Source organism: Phodopus roborovskii, unplaced genomic scaffold, assembly GCF_943737965.1.
Source record: "Phodopus roborovskii unplaced genomic scaffold, PHOROB, whole genome shotgun sequence".
NCBI classification, from domain to species: domain Eukaryota; kingdom Metazoa; phylum Chordata; class Mammalia; order Rodentia; family Cricetidae; genus Phodopus; species Phodopus roborovskii.
The window spans coordinates 2,193,961-2,216,272 of record NW_026125675.1 but is presented as its reverse complement, the minus strand read 5'-3'; the positions used below and the strand labels follow the sequence as shown (position 1 = coordinate 2,216,272).

The 22,312-nt window shown below is 38.7% G+C and overlaps 1 protein-coding gene across 1 annotated transcript in view; it reads left to right on the top strand.

The window, feature by feature from the left end:
- Mecp2 (methyl-CpG binding protein 2) overlaps positions 1-22,312 on the top strand; it is a 54,572-nt gene that overhangs the window by 630 nt on the left and 31,630 nt on the right.

Below are 22,312 nucleotides of genomic sequence, written 5' to 3'. Positions count from 1 at the left end.
ACACTTACTGGCGCGCGTGCGCACTCCACCTCCCGTTGGGAGAGTGCGCCACAAGGGCTCCTGAGCGCTTACCCCCATCTCCGGGCTTTGCTTCCCCCTCCTCCTCACCCATTCCTTGACTTTTTGCCCCCACTGCAAGCGAGTCGGTCTTCCAGCTCCATTCCCCATTTGGCAGGAACAAGTAGGTGGGGGTTATTGTCCACCCACATAAAGGACTAGACATTATGTTCTTGGTCCCACAACTCATCATAAAAGATGGTTATAGTTCTCATCAGGAACCGTGGGCAGGGGACTGTATGTTCCTCAGCACCTGAAGCTCTTCCGTGAGACCGTGCCCTTAGGGTGCTCTGGTTCTTTGGGGGTGTTATGCTGTGGCTTCGGAATATGAGCGTCTTCCCACCCCACCCCCACCCCTCCTTCGACAGCGATCATCCAGTTACATAAGTGGAATGGGACATTGTATGTTACGGGCTCTCTTCGTCCTGGAGCGCTCAGGATCGCCATTACCAGATGGGGCAAGTTCATCGCATCGTTGTGACTCCTGTCGATTATATCTGAAAGTTCATTCTCTTTCTAGTTCGGTTGTGGTGAAATTATTTAAAATAAAACACAGGTGACTTTTATGTGGCAATGTTTCTGAGGATTTTGCACTGAAGATTTAAAGCCATTATGGAGTCTAAAAAGATTACTTTCACAACAAATATCCTATATGACATTGCTAAGTACGGACCCCTGAAGGACAAATCTTCCTAGTGAGTAACTTGTGTGTTCAGGTATAAGTTGATCACAGCAAAAATGGACTCCATCACAAAATTGATATTCCTGACTCATGGTCAGGCAGATAGGTGCTTCTGGTTATTTTTCCAGGAACACAAAAGGGCTGTGTTGAGCCATTTGCGTGTTGTTTCCAGTGTTTGGAATCACTACCCTAAACAGTGAGGCAATAAAATCAAAACAGGGTCATTGATGTTGATAGTGAAACATAAGGGACTAATTTATAGTGCTAGTTGGCTGAGATATTGTAAGACTCTCACAAGTTCTAGGTATCTTATTTTACTATATAAATGAAACCCATTTGGACATTGGTAGTAAAATTGTATTAATAGGTAATTATTACTGTAGAGGTTAATTTTTGGGTTCGTAGTTGGAATTGTCATGTGAGTCTCAGCAGTTTCAATTAATACCATGATTAAGCTGACCTTTTGGGTCCTTTGAAATATGCCGGATCTCTATAAAAAGATAAAGTCTGGATTGTTTAGGTCTTTGGGGAATTTCCACCAAGGATCTGGAAAAATACACTTATTTGTGGGCTTTTGGGGTTTTTGTTCGTTGCTTTTAACTTCAAATCTTATTCAAAATGCCTAGGAAACACTTGCTTTTATTTTTTACTTGGGTGTGTCACAATCGTAAAGAATCCAAACAGTTTAGAAGTACAAATGATATAAAATGAGTTGCTGCACATGACCCATTCAGGTCAGGGCAGCCAAGTGGCTGATAACCAGAGTGCATTCACTTTCACAAACACATCGAAGCCTTGCTTGTCAAAGATTCCAAGGTTTGTGCATTTCAGCCCGAGCTGAGTTGGACTCTTTAGTTTATTTTTATATTCTGCAACATGTTTGCTTCCTTCAGGTGCCTTTCCAGTTAGCTATTTGTTGTAATCCTAGATCTCTAAACAGTGTAACTTCTAGAATACAGTTTCTTTTCAAAGTGGCTGGTGACATCTGAACTTAGTGTGTCCTGAGAGTTGAGTTAATATGTCTTGAGAGTTTGAAGGAAATATGGCTTTCTTGTTAATGTTGATCTATTGCATATTCCTATTTCCTTTCCATGAATACTTTAAAATTCCAGTAGCAGATATTTGTTTCACTTAGGAAGAAAGCATTATATAGTGTCAGTTGTACTCTGAGAATTTTTTTTTAATTTCTTTTTTGTTGTTGTTGTTATTGTTGTAATGGTGGTCAAACCCAGGACCTTGTGCATGCTAGGCAATCACCCCTCAACTGAACTATATTCCTATCTTTCTGCTCTTTCTTTCATGCTGTTTAAATACTGAGGTACATCTGGGACACTGCATAGACTACAAAGATTTTGGGAGGTTATGATCCATTTTTTTCAATCTGTGTTTATATTTTCCAGATAGAGTTGTACCCTCTGCCTGATCTGCTTCTATGAGGCCTAATCTACTGGGGGCAGGGAGGCAAAGCTATGGAGTTTGAAAGAAAAATCGACTACAGTCCCATGTGCCAGTGCCCCAGCTCCACCCAAGCACTCCTGAGAAGTTTGTTTCTTTAACCTAGAATAAAGAGCAGCAGTGGTAAACTTGTTAGCTTGTTTGCATGGTAAACTATGTATCCTGGAACCTTTCATCATTCCTAAAGGTGACTGTCAGTGAGAATCTTTTAATTGGTTAAGAGCATTTTATCACCAGGTTGTCTGAGTTACCTTTGGGAAACAGAGAATCGTGGACAGTGACATTTGTAGTTACCAGTATTTTAAGCACAGTCTAGACTGGAGAATTGGGAATATGGCAAAATACCTCATTTTCATCATCTGCTCTGGTAACATCTGTGCAGACCAGGCCATGTGGCTGAGGTAAACAATCTCTTTTTGAGTAAAGACCACTAGTGTTCTTCCAAGGGAAGGACATAGATCTTAGTGCCCATTACAGCCTTTTATAGTCACTTTGCTGTTGTCCAATCAGAGCACTATACCTACTCATTTCAGGGAGGACCAATGTCAGTAGTTCCCTCCATCTGGGGCTTGCTTATACAGAAGGTGTATGCGCTCTTCTGTTTTCTACAATTTTCTGCTTTTCTCTTCCAAGGAACATATTCTGTTGAAAGTTTGATTTGTGTGTGATGGCTTAAATACTTTATTAGACCACTTTCATGGTAGATATAATGTGTGAGATGACTGAGTGGTAGCAAGACTCTGAAAGAAGGCAGACATGCCTATTCCCATGTTAAAGGGGACAGTGTGACCAGAGTAAATATGGCCTTTTTACCTTCTTCTAGGGACTCTGCTAGTATGTGGATGTCTGCTCACCTAGCGTAACTCTTTGCCAGTACTATGGATGTCTGGACTCTTGTTATTGGCCAAGTCTTAGTAAAAGTGTGCTTATCTCCTTTTCCTAAAAACTGGAGGTATTAAAGCATGAGCATTTTTGTTTGATTTTCACCTAACTGTACTCATGTTTAACTTTTTCCCCTGTGAAATCTTGACTTAATTAATGATCTCAAGCTTTTTAAGAGCTTAGAATAAAACTTAGTCAGTAATATAGTGTTTACTTTGCACATGCAGGGCATGGATTTCAGTTCTAGTACTACAAAAAATAAAACAATAAAACTGCATGTAGGTAAAACTGTGGTCTTCAGAACTTGTGGCTTTGCAGGCCCTCCTAAACAAGGTATTGGTTTGATTTTTATTAGGCAGGTATCCAAAAAAATATTAACTTTGGGATTTTAAAGTGTTCTATGACTTAATTCTATGACTTTAGGAAATTATGGGAATTAAGAGGTTTTATTGAGTCTTAAAAGATAACTGTAGGCATCATCTAGGGAACTGGCAGTCAGCTGCCAAAGACTTGGTTACTGTTGCCCTTCATCTGGATTTGACTCCATGAGTGACTATAATAGTCTTAAACTGTATAATGTAAGCTTTTCTTTTAGTCTAAAGATAAAAAAGTATTGTTGCTTGGAGAGCCAGGTATCTGAAATTACATGATATGGAACAATTTAGGTTTTGAACAAGGAACAATGGTTATCTTGATGGCAATATCTTTATTTGAACATGTGTTCAAAAACAAGAAAGATCTGTTTGAAGACGTCTGAACTATATAACAGAACTGCCCTAAAAAGTAACAAAGGGCCAGGCAATGGTGGCACATGCCATTAATCCCAGCACTCAGGAGGCGGAGGCAGATGCAGGCGGATCTCTGAGTTCGAGGCCAGCCTGGTCTACTGAGCTAGTTCCAGGACAGGCTCCAAAGCTACAGAGAAACCCTATCCTGACAAACCAAACTCCAAAACACAACAACAACAAAAAAGTAACAAGGGCTGGAGAGATGGATGGCTCAGTGGTTAAGAACACTGGCTCCTCTTCTAGAAGACCTAGGTTCAATTTCTACTACCTTCATAGAGGCTCACAGTGGTCTATAACTCCAATCCCAAATCTGATGGCATCCTTTGGCTTCAGCAGGCACTGCATGCAGGTGTTGCACAGACATGCATTCAGATAAATGCTCATACATGTAAAATAACAAATACAATCTAAAAAAATCAAGAAAATAACAAAAAAGTCAAAAGACCCATAAACTCAATGTATTATAGATTTACTGCTTTGAGAGGCTTACACTAATTGGTTAGAGATGGACTTCTGTATTTTGAATGATGGCTTTGGCTCTCCTGGTGCTTTTTGTCTTTTATCTCAAGGTGAAAGCCCTTTTGTGTGATGTTAGAGCAGTTCCTTGCAGCTTTGACTGCTGGAAGCAGAAGGGGAACTTGGCTTCTGGATTTGGTGTGTTCTTTTTGAGGTGATGTTTTGATGTTGCATGCACTTTTGAACACATTCTATCCTTGACTTTTCCTGTATGACTTGGTAGAAGAAATACTTACCAGAAATCACCACTTTTGGAATGCATTGTAGTTTCAAAGTGTTCCCCAGAGGTGTTAAGACCTCTGATAGTGTCGATTTTGACAAGCATAAATCTTGTTTTTATTTTAGCATTCCTGTGTCTTGTGGCAGTAATTTGCAGTTTATTCGTTGCTTCTAACTAGAAGAGCTGGGAAGTAACATAGTACTTTGTCTGTGTTTATCTTCAAAATGTCCCAAAAGCCTTGGGAAAAAGGTGCAGCTCAATGGGGACTTTCAACTTACAATTTTCTTTGTTTTAGGCTCCATAAAAATACAGACTCACCAGTTCCTGCTTTGATGTGACATGTGACTCCCCAGAATACACCTTGCTTCTGTAGACCAGCTCCAACAGGATTCCATGGTAGCTGGGATGTTAGGGCTCAGGTAAGTAACCTTCCTTTTTTTTTTTTTAGTATATGTCCTGGTTTGGCCATCTGTTTTTAAAACAAAACAAAAAAAGGAAAAAAATACTACTGTTGGACAGTATAAATGTACCCCAAAGACAAAAAAAAAAACAACAAAAAAAACAAAACAAAACAAAAACCAAAAAAAAACAAACATAACTGGGCCAAACTGTGCCATATAATAAAAAAAAGTCACTTCCCTGAGCCCTGAAAGGTCAGTTCAGTTTGGGTAGTGTTACTTGGTAGTCACAATGTGATCTGGGGGGTGGGTGTCAGATTAGAGCTGGAACTGGTGATCTGCAGCTTCAGTTCACCTTGAAGCAGGAGAGTGCTTATCCTAAGCTCTTCCCCTATGCTGCTGCTCTTACCTAGCAGTCTTCAGCATGATGCTTTTGCTTTGGTTTGAGCTAAATGACTTACTACTGGTCAATGTTAGCAAAAAGTGGTGTACTGCATTTTCAGATACAGGAACTGGTATTTGGTTCCCTAGAAGGCACCATTCTGAAAGTGCCACAGGACAGTAGAGACTATAGCTAATGGTGCTTGCTTGCTGTACTCTTGTGATGGAGTGCACTCAGACACGTGTAGTTCTTGGGATTCTAGAGTAGAATAAGTGCTTTTGGAAAAGCTGGAGAGCCAAGTCATTGTAGACCTGACATTAATGTGACACATCTGCTGCACTGTGGTACCATTGTGTGGTACCATTGTGTCGATTTAAGTTTTGTAAGAGTGGATTGCTCTGTAATTTCTCATCCTTTATCAGGCCCAAATCTCTCAAGCTTTTTTTTTTTTTTTGTAATCAATGGTTATTCTGTGTTTGATATTTTCCACCTGGATTTCTATATCATAAAACAGATAATTCCAATTGATTTTTTTCATTTTTTACAAAAGACAATTTTGACTGTTATACATGCTTCATTGAGATTCTAGCTGAGACCCCCAAGTAGCATTTTCTATATATCTGATATTCATTATACCTCATAATGCTATTGTGTACATACACATTAATACCCCCCATAGCATATTTATCTGGGGGATTAAGTTTTAGGTAAAGGAGAATAGAAGGAAATGAAGAGCTCCAGGTCCCAGGATTGGTTCTTCTTGTCATCCTATGACTTTAGTTCTCATTCTCTTTACTGTGATGGGGGTTCTCAGGACCTGGTTGATTGTTCTTTGTGCTCCACGTAAATGCTGGTGAGAGTTATATGGCTAGTGCTTTGCCTCAGGAATTCTGTGGACTAAATGTAATACAAGTCAGGATAGGTTTCTTCTGGTAGATGTTGAGTTGGGAGTGGTTTGTGTTTTTTATACTATTTTTCTCAGTTTACGAATGCCTTTATGAAAAAGGCAGTAATGACACTACACATTTCTCCAAAGAAATATAGAAAAGATAGAGAAGTGTTTACAAAATAACTTACTAACAAATGAGAAAAACAGTCATTTGAGTTCAAACATAGAATTTGTCTTTACTTGTAAACTGTATCATATTTTTTCTCCTTTTAAAAAAATGGCAGGCATGGTGGTATACAACTTTAATCTCAGCACTTGGGAAGCAGAGGCAGGTGGATGGATCTTTGTGAGTTTGAGGCCAGCCTAGTTTACATAGCAATTTCCAGGCCAACCAAGGCAAGACCCTGTATCAAAAAAACAAAATGATAAAACTTTGAAATAGAACTTCTACATGAGCCAGTCATTTTGAAGAATGGCTGCCAAGACTTGGAGGTACTGGTAGATATTGGCATATCACCTTTGCAAGTAGCTGTCTCAGTTATTGGGGCAGCATAATTAGATAGCTATGTTTTAAATTTGTTCTATTTTCATTATTCCTGAAGTTGAAACTAGTAATCATTGGCCATTTGTATCTGACCTATGTGAATGGTGTTTTCATGTTCTGTATTCATTATTCCATCAGAATATTTCTTTATTATCTGTAATTCTGTAGGTGAGTGTGTCTTCCTGTCTGTGTCTTTAGGAGGTATGCATGCATATGAGTGCAGGTCCCTGCAAAGGCCAGAGGTAGATTCTCTTAGAGCTACCGATATGGACATTTGTAAGTCGCTTCACATGAGTGTTGAAAAATGAACACAGGTCCTCTGCAAGAGCAGCAAGTGCTTTTAGCTGCTAAGCCATCTCTCCAGATCCCCAGGATACTTCTTTTTAAGTGGGTTTATAAGAAACCAGGGCCTTGAATTTTCTAGAGTCACTGAATTGAATACCTAACCTTTGTAAGAACTTTGGTGGCACATGCCTTTGATCCCAGCACTTGGGAGGCAGAGGCAGGTGGATCTCTTGTGAGTTTGAGGCCAGTCTGGTCTACAAAGTAAATTCCAGGACAGGCTTCAAAGCAATACAGAGAAACCCTGTCTTGGAAAAAGAAAATTTAATACATTAAGGATTTTAACTCTTTGTCATGGTACAGATATTTTGACTACACTGTCATGTGCTTGTCTTTCTACTATATAAACTCTCAGGTAGCTTAAAGATACCTCTACCAAGCCTAATGACCTGAATTTGATCTCCAGAAGCCACATAGTAGATGAGAACCTCCTGCAAATTGTTGACTCCCACAAGTTGTCCTTGAACCTGTACACATGTATTGTAGTACACACACATGTATAACATGTACTCACTAAAAAAAAGGATAGGATTTCTTTTGCTTTTAGAAAGTGTTTTCTGGGGGCTAGAGAGATGGTTTAGTGATTAAGAACATAAGGTGGCACATGCCTTATAGTCCAACATTTGGGACGCAGAGACAGGCAAATCTCTTGAGAGTTTAATCCACAGAGCAGGTCACAGGATAGCCATGGATACACACAGAAACCCTGAAACCCTGTCTTGGAAAAGCAAAAAAACAAAATAAATAAACAAAAAAAAAACTTGCTGGTTTTGCAAAGGGCCTGGATTCAGTTCCCTGAACTCACAACTGGGTATAACTCCTGCTCCAAGGGATCCAATGCTGTCTTATGTCCTCCACAGGCATCAGGCATGCATATAAACACATGCAGGCAAAACACACATAAAATTTTTTTTTATAAAAGTCTTTTTCTACTGAGTCAATATTCACTTTCATTTTTTTCTGAAAAGATTGATGTATTATATTTACAATATAGACATATTTAATGTACATCATAAGTTCATGTTTGTTCCATTCTTTTTTAAGTTATATGCGTGCGTACATGTTAGACTAAGGGATCATTAGTCTTGGTGTCATGCCTCTTTTTGTCTCTCTAGTCCTTAGTTTTTAAAATTAGTTTACAAAATGATGGTTTCATTATGGTATTTTCCTATTCTGTTCTGTTGCTCATTTTTCCCCATTCCCTTTCCTGTGTCTTGTTAGTCCTTTCTACATAAGTCCACTTTCTAGTTTCATATCATATATATTTTATTACCAGTTTCCTTCTTAAGATTGCCCTGTGTTTTCCCAAATACTGATTTTTGGATTTAATTTTGGGGTGGAATGATTTCTAAAAAATACTTGGTTTTAGAGGCTGAAGAAATGGCTCAGTACTTAAGAGCACTGGTTGTTCTCACTGAGGACCTGGGTCCAATTCCCAGCACCTTCATGGTAGCTCACACCTTTCTGTATTTCTAAGATGTGACACCCTTACAGAGACATACATGAATGCAAAATACCAATGCAAATGAAATAAAAATAAAATACTTGGTTTTGTCTTAGCCATTTGGTGATTCAGTTTTCAAATTTAACAAATGCTATCTTCTTTACATAAACAATCTCTTAATCTTTTTCCTGTTTTCATGTAAAGTTTTGTTTTTCATGAAATTTGGGGGCGATTAAACCTGTTAGACAACATTTATTCATTCATTCACCTGTTTTGAGTACCTGCTTTGAGCAAGGGGCAGTGTTAAGGTCTGGAACTGGCATTTTCTCATTGACTTGATGGATGTGAGCTACAGTCTATCCATAAGAGTTCAACACAGCAAATACTCACAAAAGCAGGTTTTTAATAAAATGGTAAGAGCCTAGAAGAGTTTGTGTTGGATTTTTCAAAAAGCCAGGTGTAGTGGCACAAACCTTTAGTCCCAGCACTTGGGAGGCAGGCACAGGAAGATCTCTAGGACAATTAAGGTTGGAAGGGCTCTGGCCCTTTTTTAAAAAGTGTTTTAAGAGGCTGGAGAGGTGGCTCAGTGGTTAAGAGCACTTGTTGCTCTTGCAGAGGATCTAGGTTTAGTTCTTAGCATCCACAACCATCCATAATTCCAGTTCCAGGGAATCTTTTCTGACCTCTATGTGTACCAGACATGCATGTGGTACACATAAATAACATGCAAGCAAAGCATTCATACACATAAAATAAAGCCAGTAAATTTTAAGTATATTTTGAGACAAATTCTCATTAAGTTACCCAGGCTGCCCTTAAAGTTGCAATCTTTCTGCCTTAACCTTTCCAAGTTGATGGATTGATAGACAGGTACCACAATCTCCAGCATATATTAAATTTGTTTTACTCAAAGTACACATAAAAGTTACCATATTAACTTTTGTATTAAGATGGTTACCATGCCACTTACTGTGTTCAAATTGTTGAACACCTATTTTTATAGCTACAGTTATGTGCTTAATGAACACTAATTTCCATTTTCTTCCTTCATCCCCATTCTTTGCTAATCCACTATCCTGCTGGCTGTCAATTTGACTGGTCTAGTGATTTACTCTGAATGTTTATGTATGTGGCTTTTTGTTTTGTTTTTTATGCATGTGTTTTTATGTATTTTGTGTCTGCTTATACACAAGAGTGTGGGGGAAATATATCTTTTATCTGAAGTATAAAATATGATACACAGTTGCAAAGAAAGCTTGCCTTCTACTTAATGTATATTAGAGATTGCTTGGAATTAGTTCATTGAGAAAGATGATTCTTTTTTAACTGTTGGGATTAAATAGTCTGTTTATGGGATATACTATAATTCATTTAACTAGTTTTCTATTAATGGGTGTTTGTGTTTCTAATTGTTAAAACTTCGTTGATCCTAGCTCTGTATGGTGGCACACGCCTATAATCCCAGTACTTCGTAGGCAGAGGCAATACGATCATTACAAATTTGAGGCCAGCCTGCTCTACATAGTGAGTTCCAGACAATTCAGAGCTATACAGCAAGACCCCTGTAAGGAGTACGGTTTTTCCGCCTGCCGCCTGGTCTTGTCTTGCCGCCACGCCGCCAGCCCCAAATAATGCACAGAGACTCTGTATTTGATACAATGCTATTGGCCAGGTGCTAGTTTCTAATCGGCTAGCTCTGTCTTAATTATTAACCCATTTCTATGTATTTCCACGTGGCCTTACCGAGAGCGGAGGAATGGCGGTTCTGTTCTCTCTAGGCTCTCCATCCTGACTCCTCCTTACTACTTCCTATTTCCTCCTTGTCTCCTAGTCCCTCCTATCTTCCTTTCCTATTGGCCAACAGTGCTTTATTATTAACCAGTATGAGAAACATATATACATAATGGCATCTCCCATCAGATCCCATCTGTCCAAAAATGTTAATTGTATATATTATTCCCTGTAGATATTATTTAGCTCAGTGATAAGTTTTTCTGTAAGAGGAAGTTCTAGAAGTGGTGTTAGTATTCAGGCATCTATATTGGGCAACATTTGGGGTTCTGACAGGATACACCCTCAGCTGCAGCCACTAAGAGCACCACCTATGCACAGTGATTACATTCCCTTTTAAAAGGGCCCTGCTCACCCCACTGCCTGTGTCTCTGTGTTACTGTGTTGTTCTCCGTACTCCCCCTTCTCTGCTGCTCCTGTTCCCAGAGGTCAGTCTTCCCTCTTTCCTTCCCTTTTTCCCATTCCCCTTCCACCAATAAAAAATTCTTCCACCCAAGCTCTATCAAATGGCATCTTTTAAAAATTACAAGGATATATGCATTTCAACATTTCAAAATATTGCTAAACAAAAGTGTAGTCATTTGGTTATAGACCTTTAGGGGGAAAACTATGAGTAAATGAACACATGAATTTATGACTACAGTACTATTTTTAGAGGTTAGAGTGTAATTGAGCTAGGAGGACTTGTTTTTAGCAGTTATTACTAGAAAACAAAAGTTTGAAGCTTCTATCTCATAAAATATGATCTCATGTGAGTAGGGCATTTCAGGGAAGACCTTTTACTTAACAGGGGAATTTCGGCTAGTTCTCTTTGTGAATCTTGAAGAAAATAGAATATTTTTGTTTTGAACCATTATAACTTTTACTCCTTTTGATGCCTGGCTGAAGAGTCTCCCTCAGATGCTGGACCTTCTGCCTCTTTCCTGTTTTAATTTGCATAAAGACTATCCTGTAAGTATTTTAGACTAAATTGATGTTGCGTCGTTTCTCTATGAGTACTATAGTATGCATAGCAATACTTTATTCATATAACCTGTACTGATTGAGCTTCTGTTATGTAGGCTAACTGTGCTACCTACTTGGGACTGTCCTTAACCCTGGCCTAATGTAGGTACAGATGAGCAAATGGCCTGTGATTTTTTTTTTTTCCAAGGGGTTGACCACTGTGATTGTGAAAAGTATATACCACTGAGGGAAATACATAAAGTATTAGATTTGGGGAATGGAGGCAGAGAACACTTTTGTTTTCTTTGTTTTAAATGACAGTCAACACCTGAATAGTAAGGAAACTTAAGCTGAGTCCAGAAGAAAGCATCAGTACGAAAAAATGAGTCTTAAAGGTAGACTAGAATGCCTGGTAGCTGAGGCATGAGAGAATATGTGGGGCTGGCTCAGGATGGCTGGCTCAGTACAAAGAAATAGGCAGGTATGAGTGGCGACCTGGGGCCTGTGTATGGGAGCTCAGGTATGGGCAGGCTCAGCCTCTCTTATAGCTGCATCATACTCTAAGATATTAATCTTCTCCTCAGAGGCTACAAGCAATTCCCATCCATCCACCCTGTCCCATTTCCACACTGAATTTGTTCCCGAGGGGATCTACTCTTAGGTCAACCTGTGTCATCTTTCCATTCTACCTATTTGGCCTCCAGGGCTCACATAGATACCTTCACAGAATCTCCTTCCCCTGCACTTTTGCCCCAGGAGACTGGCAGAAATTAACTAAGACATGACTTTTCCTTCTAACATAGTTTATTCTCTTATTAACTTAGTAATGTTCAATAGTGCCAGCCTGTGAATAGTCCAGACTTCCAGGAGCAGAAAGTGTCTATGAAAATAAATGATACTTAGTTTCTTGATTTCTTATTCTGGAAAATATTTTACCACTAACCTATACCTTTAGCCCATAAACCCTTACTGGTATTTATTTGTTGCTTTTTTTTTTTTTTTTTTTTAATCTGTGTATGTTTTTGGTTTTGAGACAATGGTCTCAAACTAGAACTTTTTGATTTTTTTTTTTTTGAAACAGTCTCATAGCCCAGGGTAGCCTCAAAATCACTATGTGACTGAGGATGATCTTAAATTACTAATCCTATTCTACCTCCCAAATGCTGGAATTAGGAGAGTGTTGCCGTACCTGGCTTTACTGTTTTTTTGAACAAAACTTTGATAGTGAAGAATTGTGTGGGTAAACTTGCTCCTTTCTTGTCATGGACCAGGTCTATCCTGATAAGCCAATGTTAACAGCACTTGTTCTAATTCTCCCAGCCTGGGCTCAGTAACTGAAACTAGAACTTTCTCGGAGATTCTCTGAGCTTTCAGCTCTCCTATTCTTGCTAAGTCATTCTGAGGTTCTGTTCTCCTACAGTCTTCCTAGCCCCTATACCTTACTCATGTGGTAGCTATCTGAGTACTTTTTGACCCAGACATTAGTGTTAGCAATTTGCATATTCCTGCCAGCTCCTTTTATAGAACTCAGAAACAGTCCGGCTAAACCCCAACCCATGGTTAACATTAATTTCCCTGCCTCCCCAAAGCAGCCAGTCTGCTAAAATTGATCAGGAAATGTTGCTTCCACAGTGTGTATTGTACATACAGTATAGTATATTTTATAATGCTTAGCAAATTTGCAGGATGCTGCTGTATGCAGCTCCTCTCTCTCTCTCTTAAAGTATGGTCATATTGATCTTTGCAGACCTTGTTCATTTGCGTCTCCTTTTGCTATGGGAACATTTTTTGCAGCAGAAGCCTAGCTAACCAGAGTCTTGACAGGGATTAGCATTTGGTTTATGTTTACATCCTTTGATCCTATTAACCAAGAAGTTGTTGCATCTGTATTTGTAAAAATATTTCTACAGAAAAAAGATGGCATCTGTACCTAGTCTTAACTCCCTATCCTTTGTAACCTTCCATGTTTCTACTAAACTGTGGATTTAATATTTTTGCATCACAATTTTAGTTTTCTCCATGTGAGGTGATTTTGAAATATTTTGGCTTATCTGGGGTTTCTAATACTCATGGGTGTTTTCCCCATATTTGGGACTGTATCTGGTTCTTTTTGTTTTTTTTTAAGACAGTTTCTCTGTGTGTAGTAGCACTGGCTCTCCTGGAACTCACTCTGTAGACCAGGCTGGCCTTGAACTCACAGAGATCGGCCTACCTCTGCTGGTAAATCTGAGTGTTGCAATTAAAGGTGTGTACCAGCATTTCCAGCATTTTTGTAAATGATTTGAACATGATATACTAGTGTTTCTTATGTTTAGTTGCCTAGTTGTTGAAAGTTGTTCATCTGTGTCCAATTTCTGATAATTCAAGATATTCATTAGTTTGCACCAATGAAAGAGATACCCTTTATAAATGAACAGATTCAGTATGCCAAATTACTAAGGGAAAAATCCATTGCTTGATGTGTTACATTCTAATTTTTCCTACACATATATAGTAATTCATTTTAAAAATGTAAATTTCCATGTGTTTCTAGGTTTTGTGGTTTTTTTGTAAATAACAGAAGGTATTATAGCATATTAAGGACTAATTTACTCTAATATTTTTAGTTGTTTCTGGAATTATACTTGGCAAAAATATAGACAAACATCTGCAAGTTGTGACAGTTTGCTTTTTATTCTTTTAAATTCCAAGATAAATAAATGTAGTGGATTTTTTTGGTTTATAAAAAACTTGGGAATGATTAAAATTGTAAAACCCAAGTATTTAGGACAGTTAAAAGTGTTTTTTAATAGTTATTTTTTATATATATGGGTATTTTGCCTGCATTTATATATCTGTACACAATGTACAGTCTTGGTTCCTGAGGAGACCAGAAGAAGGCTTCAGATCCTCTGGGACAGGAGGAACAGTTGTGACCTGCCATGTGAGTTCTGGGAATTGAACTGGGGTCCTTTGAAAGAGAAGCCAGTGCTCTTAACCACTGAATCACCTCTAGCCCTGAAAGCGTATTTTAAAGTGATGCTACCTTATTAAAAATGTAGCTTATAAGTACTTGTATAGTATTCCTTAGACATTCTTCCAGATTAAGACAAAAAGCAGAAATATGATATCTTTTTCTGTGCATTGGTGTCTTACCTGCCTCTATCTGTGTGAGGTTGGATCCCCTGGAATTGAATAACAGACAGTTGTGAGCTGCCATGTGGGTGCTGGGAATTGAATCTGGGTCCTCTAGAAGAGCAGCCAGTTTTCTTAACTGCTGAGCCATCATCTCTCCAGCCCCAGAAATATGTTATCTTTAAGCTTTTAGAACTTTGTTTTTTTTTAAGACGTGTCATGTATCCCAGACATGATCTCAAACTCCTCATATAGCTGAGAATAACCTTGAGCTTCTGATTCTTTTGCCTCCAACTCATAAGTGCTAGGAGTACAAATAGACATCACCCCCCACCAACCAGAACTTTTTGTTTTTAATTATGCAAATCGAATGTTATAGTGATAAACTTAGAAAATACAAATAGGTACAAAGATTAAAAGTTAAAAAAACATTCTGCTGCATGCATAATGCTAACATGTTTGTAGACCTGGGTTCAGTTTCAGTACCACAAGGAATTATATCTTTTTAGATTTCTAGATTAAGGGCTTTGACTCTCAGCTTGAGAATTCAGGGATTTTGTGAGCTCTTTTGGGGAAAATCATTCCATTTTTGTTCACTGACAGTCCTAGAAAATAGATCATTCATGGTACTATTGGGAATTGCTCTAGCTTTGGCATGTAGTTCAGTGGTAGAGCACATACTTAGTATGAGTAAGGCTCTGGATTTGGTCTCTAGTACCAAGAAAGTATGTGGCTATTACCAGTAGAGAATAAAAATCTTTTCAGATTACATTATATTTATTGTAGATACACAAATATGTGTTCATTACTGTTTTTAATTTTTATAGTTAAATCTACTTTGAAGAAGCACATGTTATTCTAGCACCAATTCTCAAAAAAGTCATGACAGTTTCTGTAAATTTTATTTTATGCATTTCAAACAATTTCCAGAGGAGGAATTCAGAAACCAAAATGGGTTCATGACAAGGAAAAAAAAACAATGGATATGAATGCCCATCTGTGGGCTGAAAGTGTAGGAAGCTTCCCTAGCATTTGTGAGGTCCTGAGTTCGGTACCCAGACCTTGAAGGTGGGGTGGGGAGAAATCTATGTTCTGTTTATTATTCCATGCGACAATAAATTAAAAAAAAAAAATAAATCATGTCAGGCTTGTTGATGCATGCCTATAACCCAGCACTTGGAACACCATCATAAGTACATAAATAAGTCTATCTGAAAGAAAACTTTAAAATAGGGACTGGGTAAAGTACTTCCTATACAAGCATGAGAATCTGAGTCCTGATCACCAACCAGCACCATGTTTAAACAAACAAATAGATACCCCAAGTCTTTCTGAGCCTCACATTCAATGGCTTTCATAGCATCCACTTAGATGCCCATTAAATTTAAAGTTCTAAACATAATTCTTAGTTTTCCTCTTTAAATTTGTTCTCCTCTGTCCTCCATTTTAGGAAATAACAGTAATATCTATCCAGTTACTCAGTCCATATTCCAAGATTCAGCCTTGTTCTGCTCTTTCCTTTATCATCTTTTACTAGCACTTCTATGAAACAGGCCACTTCTCATCATTTTCACTGCCAAGATCTCAGTTCAAGCCACAAATCACCTCTCAGATTGATACAGGAGGGCTTTGGATTACATTTTAAACAGAGTCCTCATTGATATCCTTCTGAAACAAACATAGGTCTCTTGGTTATATTGACACTCGGTTTTTACGTAATGAGGTTTTTGCATACTCCACACTGAAGGATATGCAGTACTTTAACTTATCACCATTCATTCATCCCACAGTGAAGTGTCCATAGTGGTCCAGGCACTGATTTAGGCAAGGGATAGGATGATCATAGAGCTTGAGTACAGTGTCAAAGGCAGACTTAAAATAATTACACAATATTTATTTGTGGTTCTGAATTTTTGGGTTGCAACCTCTTTGGGGTTGAATAACCTTTTCACAGAGGTCACCTAAGCCCATTGGAGAACACAGAGATTTACATTATGACTCATAGCAGTAACAAAATTACAGTTATGAAGTAGCAATAAAAACAGTTTTATGATTGGGGGCCACCACAATATGAGAAGTTGTATTTAAGGGTTGAAGCATTAGGAAATTTGAGAACCAATGCCTTAGCGGGACAAATATGAAGTCAGGACTCATTATTCTGTATACTGTAGGAGGAATGCAGCCTTGATTGAGTTAATGAAGTATTTCCTGAGGAGGCATAATGACAAAGCTGGGAACTGAAGAAACAGGCAAGATGTAAAGTGGAGGATGGCTTTAGACAGGAAAAAAAAAAGGTGAAGGTTTTGAGTCTAACAGGATCTTAGCTTTGTCTAGAAAAGATCAATGTATTGGGTTTGTTTGTTTTCACTCTTTGCTCTTTGTAGGGGCTGACCACTCAGCTCCCAAATAATCGTACACAGAGATTTATTATTTCTTTTGAATGCCCAGCCATAGCTTGTCTTATTTCTAGCCAGCTTTTCTTAAATTGTCCCATCTACCTTTTGCCTCTGGGCTTTTACCTTTCTCTGTTTCTGTATATCTTTTATTTCCTTCTTCTGTGTCTGGCTGGGTGGCAGCATCCTCCTTTTCTCAATCCCTAATCTCTTCCCAGATTTATCCTCCTATTGCTTCTGCCTGACAACCTTGCCTTTTCCTCTCCTGTTCAGCTCTTTATTAGAGCAATCATGTATTTGAGACAGGCAAAGTAACACAGCTTCACAGAGTTAAACAACTGCAGCATAAAAGAATAGCTTATCTTTAATTCCACAGCAGAGCAAAGTATGGGAAACGGTGAGGAGTGGTCAGAGAGATTGACAGCAACTGGATCATACAGATTTTGGATGTACATATCAGAGCGGTAGAAAACCTGACGGTTAAGTTTGTTGGGGTTTCAGACTTAATTAGCAAAATAGGTTTAATTATGACATTTTAATGTGTATAATAATTTGGTCATATTAATTTCCTTGTTACCCTCAGTTTCTCCTCTTGCTGGTTGTTTTCTTATTTCCTGAAAGTCCCCCCTTCTATTTTCTTAGAAGAGAAAATGGGGTATTTCTTTTTTTTTTTTTTTTTTTTTTTTTTTTTTTTAATTCCTTTGAGATAGTGTCTGTGTACTCGGGGCCTGGCTTCATATATGCTATGTATCCAAGGATGACCTTCAAATCCTCCTGCCTCTACCTTTTCCAAAGTACTGGAGTTTCAGGTGTGTACTACCATGCCAGGTTTTTCTCTTTATGAATCTGGCTTGTTTTGGTTCTCATGTAAATGACCTTTTTGTCTTTCCTTCCATAGAGTTTTAGAATCTTCTTTTTCTTCTGTGAAATTTAAAGAGGCTATGTCCGAAACTCTCTGTCCATTCATTGTTTTAGGGATTGCTCAGTGAGAACACTTGTATATTGTCATGTTTGGTTTTGTTGTTGTTGTTGTTTCTTTTTTTTTAATGAACATCATGGGCTAGAGATATAGCTCAGTAGTTAAGAACACTTGTAGCTCTTGCAGGAGACCTAGGTTCTTTTCCCAGGAACCAAATGGCAGTTCACAAATTATCTGTAACTCCAGTTCTGGGGAGATTTGATGTCTTCTGCTGGTACCTATGAGCACTGTGTATATATGGTACAATTACATGGAGCCAAAACAGCTGTGCACATAAAATTAAAAAAAAAAAAACTCTTTTGTTTTTAATTTTGGAACCATGGATTACTTCTGTCTCAATTTTTCTTTTAATTCCCATTTATTGGAAGGTGTATTGAACTTTGAACAGTCCTTTCATTTTCTGAGCCTCTGTTAAAAGCTTTATTTTATTCTACTGCTTTTTTCCTTACTTTGAACCCTGTATGCTCACTGCCTAAATTTGGCACTTGTTAACATACTGGCATATTTGCCTGGTCTATATAAATTGCTACATTTTTATACTGCTTTTCTGGTCATTGGTCATTTGAAAGAAATTCACAGACATGATTGCATGTATGTCTCCTAAAAATTATTATATTTTCCAGTCCAAGCACAACACCCTGGGTCACATCTAAACCACACCCACTCCAATTTCAAATTACCTTCATATGTCTCTTATTGCTGTGAGTTGGGCTAAAAAGCAATTAAATTTTTAAAAATAAACTTACTTAAATTTAAAACAATCTTATTTTACATATCCCAGTTCCCTCTCCTTCCCATCCTGCCACCGCCCCCACCAATCCCCCATCCCACCCCATCCCACCATCCACTCCTCAGGGAGGGTAAGGCCTTCCATGTGGGATCTTCAAAGTCTGTCATATCATTTACGGCAGGACCTAGGCCCTCCCCCATGTATCAAGGCTGAGATTATCCCTCCATAGGGAATGAGCTCCCAAAGGGATACATACTGGTTCCATTACCAGAGGTTCCATAGACTACCCAGGCCTCCTAATTGACACCCATGTTCAGGAGGCCTGGTTCGGTCCTATGCTGGCTCCCCAGCTGTCTGGCTGGGGTCCATGAGCTCTCCACTTCCTCACGGCAGCTGTTTCCTTGGGTTTCTCCAGCATGGTCTTGACTCCTTTGCTCATCACTCCTCCCTCTCTACAACTGGATTCCAGGTGTTCTGCTCAATGCTTGGATATGAATATTCTGCTTCTGTTTCCATCAGCTACAGGATGAAGAAAGCAATTAAATTTTACATATTTACATTGTATTCAAGTTTTTCTTCCTTTGTCTATTTTGACAGGAGCATCCTTCCCAACTCGATTTTACCTTTAACAATGAGTCTTTTTAAAATTGTTATTGTTGTTTTAGATTTTTTAATTTTATGTGCTTAAGTATTTTGCTCGAATTATACATGTGTCAGGTGTGTGTTTTGTCCCCCCAGAGATCAGAAGAGGGTGTTGTATTCCCTAGAGTTCTGAATGGTTGTGAGCTACATGTGAGTGCTGGAAATTGAAGACAGATGTTCTACAAGAGTAACAATTACTCTTAACTGTGAAGTCATCTATCTCTTCAGCCCCAACATTGACTTTTTAAAATTTATTTACATTCCAATCCCAGTTTCTCCTCCCGCCTCTCCTTCCATTCCCTTCTCCCTCCTTCTCCCACCTGCTCCTCAGAGAGGGTAAGGCCTCCCCTAGGAAGTCTACTAAGTCTGTCCATCATCTCATTGAGGCAGGACCAAGGCATCTCTCCACCCACACACCCCTGTGTCTAGGTTGGGCAAGGTATCTCTCCATACAGAATGGGCTCCACTAAGTCAGTCTGTGCATTAGTGTTAGGTCTTGGACCCACTGCCAGTGACCTCATATATTGTCCCAGTCACACCATTGTCACCTATATTCAGGGAGTCTAGTTTGGTCTTATGCAAATTTCCAATTTTTAGATCTGAGTCAGTGATTTCTCACTAGATTCAGCTGGTTCCAACATTGAATTCTTGAAGCAATCATCCCAAGCGACACATACTTGAGAAGCCTCTCTTAATGCAGGATTTAACTTTTGTCTATTGCATTAATTGTGAGTGAGAAGTTAGGTCATTGTTAGCTAATCATTGTTTTGTGATCAAATTATTCTGAATTTGGTCATTGAATCCCATGTATGTATTTTGTATGTGTTTATGTATGGGATTTATTAGCATGGTTTTCAGGCTATAATCCAGCTAGTCCAACAATGGCTGTTTACTAATGGAAGGGCCAATAATCCATTACTTGTTTAATTCATACCAGAATCCCAAAGAAGTAGGCTCTAATAACAGTGAAAGAATGGACTTGCCAGTGAGAATGACAAAACACCAAGTAGAGGGAGGGGGAAGGACAGAAGGACTGGGGAGGGGGAAGAGAAGGAAGATGTGTCTTCCCACATCAAATAATTTAATTAAGAAAACAATTCCTCATAGATAAGCCTAGCCACTTGGGTTTAGTTAGTTCCAGATGTAGTCAAATTGACAACTAAGACTAACCATCACAAATCTACCCTTTAACAATTTGACACTTAGTCATACCTCCTTAAGTCATGCTTAATTTACAAATGAAAACAATAACCAGGCCATAATTACATCTAACATGGCATAGCTAACCCTTGTACAACCCCAAACACATAAATTTTAGAATAGGTGGCAATGTCTTTTAATTTCTCAAACTTAAATGTGGTAACCCCTAAAATTCTCTTAATTGATGTTACATTACATTATAAAGAAATGGAGTAAAGAAAATGCAAATATCTATACAAATATATTCTTAACAGAATTTGACAAACATGTCAATTATACTCCTTGTTTCTGTAATTAGTCACGTGGCTTTAATTGGTATTTATAAGTACCTTCCTCTACTACCCATTCTGTATTTCTTCCACACTCAACAAGTACCTCAGTAAATCTTGGCTCTTTTCCTGAAGAAGTGACCCACATTCCTGAAGGGTCTGTGCCCTTAGTCATCCTGTCTGGGTTAGGCCGTTAGTTTCTAGTTTCCCATTAGCTTTAATAATAATAGGTCATGGTAGCACCAAGACATATCTTTCTTACCTCCACTGTGAAGAAGCAATCCACTTTCTCCTTGGTAATCTACATCAATCACCCCTTCTAATACTGATATTTCTTTCTTAGTTTGATGGCTAAAGGGCATCAGAAGTCCAAAGGGGCCAGGGGGAAGTTTGGGCTTCAGTTTAATGAAATGTTATGTCTCTAGGCATGAGCCCTTCCCACTCTGGAGCCAAAAACTTCTGGGAATTAAAACATAATGTCATGGGAAGCAGAATTTTTTGTAGTGGGTCACTAGGGGTGATAGTGAGTGAACTATTCCCTTTTCTATCCCTTGATTCCTTGATGTCGGCTATGGGAGAAACAGTACCGAATATTGGGTGCTGATTCAAGCATATACTGCCTTCTGGAGAATCCTGCCCTAGCCCTTCTGGCTACTGCCCCCTAATTGGCATTGTAATTGTGTCTTCAAGAGGCCATTCCATTGTTCTGTAAGACCAGCTGCTTCAGGGTGGTGAGGAATATGGTAAGGCCAGTGGATTTTATGAACATAGGCCCACTGTTAAACTTCTCTGGCTATAAAGTGAGTTCCCTGGTCAGAAGCAATACTGTATAGAATACTATGATGGTGGATATGGCTCTCTGTAAATCCAAAAATGGTGGTTTTGGCAAAAGCATTACCTGCAGGAAAGGTAAATTCATAACCAAAATAAGCATCAATTCCAGTCAGGAAAAAAGTATTGTCTTTTCCATGGAAGAAGTGCTCCAATGCAGTCAGCCTGCCACCAGGTCATTGGCTGATCACCCCAGGGAATGGTGTCATGTTTGGGGCTCAGTGTTGGTCTCTGCTGTTGTAAGATCTGGCCCTCAACATCAGCTTTAACCCGGTTAGCCTTGGTACAACCTCTGCAAGTGGAGTCGCTACTTGATTGAGTTTTCATTAGTTAACTGTCATTCTTCATGATCCCTCTGTCTTTTGTACTTGCCAGAAAGAATTAAAGGGAGATGTGGTAGGAACCAATACCCTTGCATTTTTAAATCTTTGATGGTGGAACTAAGTTTTGCAGTTCCTCCAGAGGTTCAATACTGTTTTTGATTAACTATTTTCCCTGGCAGAGGCACCTCTAAAGGCTTCATGTAGCCTTTTCAACCATAAGAGCTCTCCATCCACAGGTCAGGGAACCAATCTGAGAATTCTCTAAACTTCTAAGTATATCTAACCCAATTATATATTCCAGGGCTAGGAAAATAACCACAGGATGAATTTGAGGATGCACTGGACTTACTGTGTGTCTAACTTTAGACAAAACTCCATTAATCACCTGACCTCCACAAGTCCCTACTTTAACTGGAGAGACATGATTCTTGGGACTTCCAGAATCAGAGTCAATTCAGAATCAATATCCAGTAGGCCTCCCAAATTCTGATTGTTT